This window comes from Rhinoderma darwinii, chromosome 10 (genome assembly GCF_050947455.1).
Source record: "Rhinoderma darwinii isolate aRhiDar2 chromosome 10, aRhiDar2.hap1, whole genome shotgun sequence".
Lineage (NCBI taxonomy): Eukaryota > Metazoa > Chordata > Amphibia > Anura > Rhinodermatidae > Rhinoderma > Rhinoderma darwinii.
This window is the reverse complement of record NC_134696.1, coordinates 21,203,947-21,211,972: the sequence shown is the minus strand read 5'-3', so window position 1 is coordinate 21,211,972 and position 8,026 is coordinate 21,203,947. Positions and strand designations below refer to the sequence as shown.

The window sequence follows — 8,026 nt, the reverse complement described above, 5'->3', positions numbered from 1 at the left end:
ACCACGGTACTGCTCCACACAGGTAATACAAAGTCAGGAAAGGACGGCAAATGTCAGAGTCCCATCTATTTAAGTGTTCCAGGCCTCTACTTACAACAACCTTGTCAGGTAACTGGCAAAAAAAATGGTTTTACGCATCAGGAGACAATGGAAATGAAGACGATGAAAATAAGTTCCCGGTGCTACATAAAACATTATGTAAATGGCATTGAAATGAGCATCTGCGCTAGTGATGCGGTGTGTGACTTCTGACACATTCAACTACCTGGATGCATATGATTTACATGTATAAAGTTAAAGGAAACCCGAGGTAAAGAATTCAAGACATTCTACTATTTCTCATAAACTTTTAGTAAGGTGAAAATTGGAAAATAAATCCAAATTGTAATACAGTTATTAAAGTAATTCTGAGTTGTCCTCACTTTCTCAGTCCCTTCTCTTTATCATATGTACTTGACGACATGATCCTGGCAGCCTATTGAGGCCTACCACTCCAATGTTCTGTCAATTTCTTCAGTGCTGGCTAGCTCCTTTGGGCACAGCTAGGATCTGTGGCTCCAGCCTATCTATATTATCTGATCGGAGTATGAGGTAGTCTGAAATCTACTTCCTGCACCATAGATTTCTCGGTCCCTCTCCATACTTTTATACTGCAGCTCTGCTTAATCAGATTGGCTGCTGTGAATGAGCACAAGCCCAGCACCAGCTGACCAGGAAGTCAGTGAATGGTGAGCTGACTTCCATTATATCGAAGAGAAAATTATTATAAACTACAAGCAACCAAATCACATATCCATAGGATATGCAATAAATGTGCGATAGGTGCGGGTCACACCCCTGGGACCCTCAACAATGTGGAAAATGGAAGTCCCTGCATGTGCCCTTCTCTCTCAATTCAGTTCTATGGGAGTTACGGAAGAAGCTGAGCTAGCTTCTCCTAATAATATAAAGCCTGGTGTGTGTATGTGTACATATATATATATATATATAAAGCCTGTAATATATGTGTCAGACCCCCATCGATCAGCAAGTGTTGGCGTATCCTAGTTATATACCACCACTTACTATTGTGGGAAAACCCTTTAAAGGGGTATTCCAGTTTCAGCAATCGAGTAAATAAAGCTTATTCATGGTGCAATGAAAAGCAATGCAGTTTGTATTATACTTTCTGTATCAATTCTTCATGGTTTTCAAGATCTCTGCTTACAACCATTCAATAGGCGCCTTCATTGTTTACTTCCAGAGGCTGGAAATCTGTCCTGGTCATGTGTTGATCACACAGGTGCTGGGTTTGTTACACTACAAGTATCAGAACTTGTTCCAAGCCATTCACCTGTGTGATCATCACAAGACCAGGACAGATTTTCAGCCTCTAGTAAAAAATAATGAAGATTTCATTCAATGACAACAAGCAGACATTTTAAAAACCACGATGAATTGATGCACAAAGTATATTAGAAAATGATATAAGTTTTCATTATACAATGAATAAACCCCTTTATATCGGACATGTCCGCTTCAATCTGAATGTAAATGGCAGCTTCCATGTCTTTGGGTCCGCAGAACCCTCATGACCAGGGAAATGCACTGTATAGAAGTGAAGCATTTACATGACTATTTCATGGGAATACTTGGACATTTAAACCCACTACCTAATTCCGACCTCACATAAAGGGCATCATACAGTACTTGACACCTGAAACCAACTGGAAAATCCGGACTCCTCAGAAATGCAATCAGCTGTGAAGCCTCCATAGATTTCCAGTGCTCTTACTCACAAACGTAAAATCAGCATAAAAAAACCTCATCTGAATTCCATTCTAAAAGGACACGGCACATTTCCATCTTATTGGTAATGGGATATTCCGTGAAAACCTGAGATCATTTCTTCCTAGAAGTCCAAAAAATAGAAATACAAGTCGTTGGGTTCTCATCATGAGTGAAGTCTTAGGGTATGTACACACACACTAATTACGTCCGTAATTGACGGACGTATTTCGGCCGCAAGTACCGGACCGAACACAGTGCAAGGAGCCGGGCTCCTAGCATCATACTTATGTACGACGCTAGGAGTCCCTGCCTTGCTGCAGGACAACTGTCCCGTAGTATAAGCATGTTTACAGTACGGGACAGTTGTCCTAGCATCGTACATAAGTACGACGCTAGGAGCCCGGCTCCCTGCACTGTGTTCGGTCCGGGACTTGCGGCCGAAATACGTCCGTCAATTACGGACGTAATTAGTGTGTGTGCACATACCCTTAATGTTATACTCAGCTGTTCCTGAGTTCTCTTGATCTGTGCTGGGTGACCATCACTAATGGCAGCCATTACAGTGCCCATGGGTGTCGTTATCCAACTTCTCGACACTCTGAATAGAATATACAATGCATTTTGTTATGTTGATCCTTGTGCTAAAATAAAAAAAAATAAAAAACTTTTCCCCATCATTCTGCACTCAATGCCCCATAATGACAAAGTGAAACCAGAGTGTTAGTTCTTTGCGAATTTATTGGAAAGGAAAAACTAAAATCTTGCATTGACATCAGTATTCAGACCCTTTGCTCAATACTTAGCTGAAGCACCTTTGGCAGCGATACCAGTCGCCAGTCTTCCTGGGTATGTGAGGACACAAGGTTTGTACACCTGGATTAGGGATTTTCTGCCATTCTTCTCTGCAGATCCTCTCCAGCTCTGTCAGGTTGGATGGGACCATCGGTGGACAGACATATTCAGACCTCTCCAGAGATGTTCTAATGGGTTCAATTCAGGGCTCTGGCTGGGCCACTCAAGGACATTCACAGAGTTGTCCCCTCGACACTCCCGTGTTGTCTTGGCTTTGTGCTTAGGGTCATTGTCTTGCTGGAAGGTGAACTTTCGGCCCAGTCTGAGGTCCAGATCTCTCTGGATCAGGTTTTCATTAAGAATATCTCTGTACTTTGCTCCATTCATCTTTCCCTCAACCCTGACCAGTCTCCCTGTCCCAGCCGCTAAAAACACCCCCTCAGCATGATGCTGCCACCTCCATGCTTCACTGTAGGGATGGTATTGGGCAGGTGATGAGCAGCGCCTGGTTTCCTTCAGACATGATGCTAAGAATTGAGGCCAAAAAGTTCAATCGTGGTTTTATCAGACCACAGAATCTTGTTTCTCACAGTCTGAGAGTCCTCCGGACGGGCTTTCATGTGTCTTTTACTGAGGAGAGGCTTCTTTCTGGCCACTCTGCCATAAAGCCCAGATTGGTGGAGTGCCGCAGAGATGATTGACCTTCTGGAAGTTTCTCCCATCTGCCCACAGGATCTTTGGAGCTCAGCCAGAGTGACCATTGGGTTCTTAGTCACCTCTCTTACCAAGGCCCTTCTCTCCCGATTACTTAGTTTGGTGGGGCACCAGCTCTAGTAAGAGTACTAGTTATTCCAAACTCCTTCCATTTAAGAATTATGGAGGCCACTGTGCTCTTGGGATTTTTTGTAGCAGAATTTTTTTTGTACCATTCTCCAGGTCTGTGCCTCCACACAAAGACTCAATAATCATTGACTATGAGTGGCGCCATGACCCTCGCGGTAGTACCCCATGTGGCATGACTTTAGCCAGTCTTTGACTTATCAGAAAGAAGTCTTTAAATGGAGGAACATACGGACTTCGGCAGATGCCTTTTGATTGCTGATGTTTACTTACAGTCAATGTCAAGGAAAGAGCGAACCAAACGCTCTCTCCCACACATGGAAACAAGTTTCAGTCAATTATTTATGTTGGAAAACCAATCTTCGAAAAGCACATGGCATTAAAAATGAGTTTGTTTTAAATAGCTAATTGCTTTCTAGGGAGCATTCTTATTAGAATTACCTAACTAATTAACGAAACGTTGCACCATTATAGGCACGTCATGGGATGCTAACCACATACAATTATAGTCAGCTAATCTGTTTTTATTTGTGCTGTTTAATCCCTCTAAAATGTATACAAATAGCTAAGTGTCAGGGACTCTCAGCCTTCCTGGCACCCTCACATATTCTACAAGTTCCCACAAGTGGATATGTCACGGTTTAAAGGATATTGCACGACCCTCCCGAACTTCTCATAGTTCCACTTTACATGTAATATACTGCAGCTATCTATACTGTAAAGCTCATAACATCGAGTCAATTCAGGTTTTATTACCCAATATATAAGAGATTTATATGGAAGGAGAGAGGGAGGGACAAAGGAGATTGAGGAGGAGGGGCTAAAGTTTACAGGTCAGGGAGGAAATGTCTATTTGTAATATCACAGCTCTATGGAAGAAGTTACCTTGGAATATGTTGTTTCAGGCTTTGACACAGAGCTTTCGCATATTGTTCCCTGAGTTGTATTATGAGAAAAAAATTCAGAATCGAATCGAGTTTCGTCAAAAAAAATAGATGTATCTGCTCGTTGAGTGAATGCAGCCTATGCTGCTGTTTGGGTGTTTACGACCCTTTGAATGTACACTCTATATTCAGAGAATACAGGTCTCCATAAAGGGTAACAAGAGAACAGCCATGAAAATGTAATTCTCTCCTTTATTACCAGCATTGTTTGCACTTATAAAAGTATCAGAGTTCCTGAGAATATGGTCAGTGGTTCCTTGGAAGATTTCACACTACTGGAAGATGTTAAAGTGGTTCACCGCTTTGGACAATCACTACTTGTTAGAAGGGTTCCTTGACATAAAGCTGATCACAAAGTGTCCAAATTGCTGTGACCCCAGTGATCAGCTATAATCTGTGAGGAAACCTGACAGTAAGTGTTTAGTTTCCCTGCAGTGCCACCACTGGAGAAATTTAGCATTACACAGTGCCAATTCATGTAATGCAGGACAGGACAGGACAGGTCCTCCAGACAGAGAGACACTCTTTGAAACCAATCTACACTCTGGCCAAGAGATGAGGGTAATGAACAGAGGACCCCCCTCTATTAACTCAGAATTCCCTAATAGTGTGTATAAAAATGGGTTTTCTGAACTAGACAAACCCTTTAAGCCAAGCTGGCCATACATTTCAGATAAGACTTGCGACAGTCCTTCAACAGCAGATGGTGGAAAGAGGAATGTGTCATGTTTGATTCCCACCTGCCTAATCCTTTGTTCCTACAGGAGAAAAGCCGATGCCTGGAGGGTATGGTGGTTTATACCCCTATTGTCATTGAAATAAACACACCGATTTGGCTGAGCGTGCATGTTTATGGTTGTATTCAGGAGAAATAGTTGTGGGCCGAACGGGTGTGACTAATAGCTAAATCACGTGTATGCCCAGCTTTAGTGATATGGGCAGTCAAATAAATCAAGTCTCTCTTGACTGAGAAAGGAATTATTTTCCCACCCAATGATGCTCCTATGAGGTGGCGGTAGGAGTAATAAACCATGTGATGGGATAAAGAAAAAAAGGTCCACATTGGTAAAAAGGTCAGGAATCATTGATTTGGGCCCCATGCACACGGCCGTAAAAATCGGGCGTAATTGCGGACCGTAATTACGGTCCACAGTTACTGACCCGTTCACTTTTATTGACCACGGACACCTTCCCATATATTCGCGGGAAGGTGCCCGGGCCGTAGAAGTGTACTGCAAATTATGGAACATAATGTCCGTTCTTTTGCTTTTGGCCGTGTACATGAGCCCTTAGGGAATTGCCTAATTGCTCTTATTATAGGTTTGTTTTTATCAGAGACAAACCCATTCAGAATGTGACCCGTGGGGCGATCAACTGATCGTGGCAGGTCTCGTCCTGGCACCCCCAACAAACAGCCACTGCAGGTGAAATGTAGTGTTTTACGGGCGGCTATTCAGACGAGGGCGGTTAGAGCAGCTCTGCGTTCTGGCTCATAGAGGGGGTGACCGAATAGGACATATGGACAGGATTTGTCTTCATGAGACAACCCCTATAAAACCTCCAATTTAGGTGTAATGAGCCTACTCAAAAGAATTAGATTTTTATCCTTTTGCCCTTTATAGGATTACGCAATTTCCAGCTGACTTCTACCATCTGTATAATTTACAGCAGCGCCTCCAGATCCTATATATCTTGCAGGGATACATTGTTAGCGACATTTACTTCGGTTGGATATTAGCATGGTTTACTTTTGTAAACAGCAGCGAGTAATGTAAATGGCTGCGTTAACCATATTTATTAGGTATTTTATCAAAAAGATTTCTCATCCTTTCAAGAATGTTCTGAGTGACTAATGGTTGCATTTACTTAACTTAAATATATGTTACAACTTTCAACTGTGCTTTTAATCCCTTTTACATCTTAGAAAATAACAGCAATACATAAATCTGAACACTTACAAAGCAGAATTAATCTTGGGCTTAAAGTTAACTTTTTGTAAGCAGAAATCTTCTCAGGAAAATTATTTTTATCTGCTTAAAAGATATAGTGGAAGAAAATGATTTTTTATTTTTTTGGGGGGGGGGGGGGGTGACTCCTATCCGTGTCAAACTGGCCCACCTAGGGAGCGGGGATCTTCCAGTGGGCCCAGGTTGTGGAACAATAAAGGCCCTATTAAAGGCATATTGATGTCAGAGGGGGTTCCTGCCCCACTCAGAACCCCCCTCTATGAGCCAGAGCAGCTTTGATTTGACGGACTCAAGCTGTCCATGTGTAACAAGGACACCATGTACTACCTGCATAGCCAGCTAAATACCACAGCTGATTTTGCCGGGGGTCTCGGGAGTTAAAGCAGCGCCGACTTTTAGATTAAAGGGCTTGTCTGGGCATAGGGCAGTTTTTTTATACTGATGACCTATCCACAGGATAGGTCATCAGTATATGATTGGAGTGAGTCCGACACCCGGACCCCACACCGATCAGCTGTACCGGCTATCTCCTGGCACCGGAAGCTATGCAGTGGTCGGTGCCAGAAGCAGATGGTTAATGAAATATATCTGCAGCTGTATAGGAATACAGCTGCATACGTCTGGGGCATATGTTCAGTGGCTGAACGAAATAGCCGAACGCAGTGTGAACAGAGCCATAGAAGTGTCACACGCAGTGGAACTTGATAGCACATTTTAGTTTCTTCTGGTGGGCCCAATTTACCCCAGTCTGACCCGGATGGTTTTAAAATTTCATATAACTTGATGTCCTGCCTCTAATATTCCAAACTACTGTACATTTAAACTGCAGATCATTTTCTTGAATTTCACATTTCCATTCTTTATGTAATGACAATTGGGTTCAAGGGAGACATAAATTTTTTACTCTTTTCAACATTGGGATTTTATTTGTAGCCTTTGCAGTGCACATCATATAAGAATGTAATGAGGTTCGTTTCTGTCAGGCCCTGTGTATACACAAGGACCTCGGTATAGTACATTTTCTGCGCTGGCAATGAGTTCTAAAACAATTCCATTAAGTTAAGTGAATGACATGCCACTTCTATTCAGCCTCGTGAGTTATGTATAATTAAACCAAATGTTCTCAAGTGTCACCTCGTATGAGCTTTGAAAATGGTTTCCACCCGGCAGGCAGAAACGCGGTTAAATGGAAGTCAACCTTACTCCATGGAGACTGAAAAATGAGGTTTATTGACGACCGACGTACAATAAATCATACTGGACCTGGTCACCAATTTTGTGTTTTTCTTCTTTTAAAGTCCCCCTGTCAGGGGCATGTGCAAGATGGTCAATGCCCAAGATCCACTCATCCAGCTGGTAAAGTGAATGCAGCATGCAGCTACCTGGACACTTCAAGGGGCTATACTGTGGGTGCTAACTTGGGTCACCCTTTATTAGCATCTTGTAGATATTCTGTGTTCTCACGACAGGTGAACATTAAAGTGGTTTTCCCATAGGATAGGTGATAAATATCTGATTTGGGGGGTGGGTCTGACCGCTGGGGCCACACCGATCACGATTACCTTGCCATTCTTGGGAGCCCCATAGGAATACAGCGGTAGTGCAAATGCTCGACCACCGCTCCATTAATTTCTATGTGCTGCTGAAGATAGCGATCGGCAGCCTCATAGAAATGAATGGAGCGGTGGTCGAGCATGCGAACTACAGCTCCAT

The 8,026-nt window shown here is 42.8% G+C and overlaps 1 protein-coding gene across 1 annotated transcript in view; it reads right to left on the bottom strand.

Moving 5' to 3' along the window:
* The window catches only part of NPHP4 (nephrocystin 4), a 159,787-nt gene that overhangs the window by 59,271 nt on the left and 92,490 nt on the right, over positions 1-8,026 (bottom strand). The gene's annotated exons all lie outside the window — the stretch shown is intronic.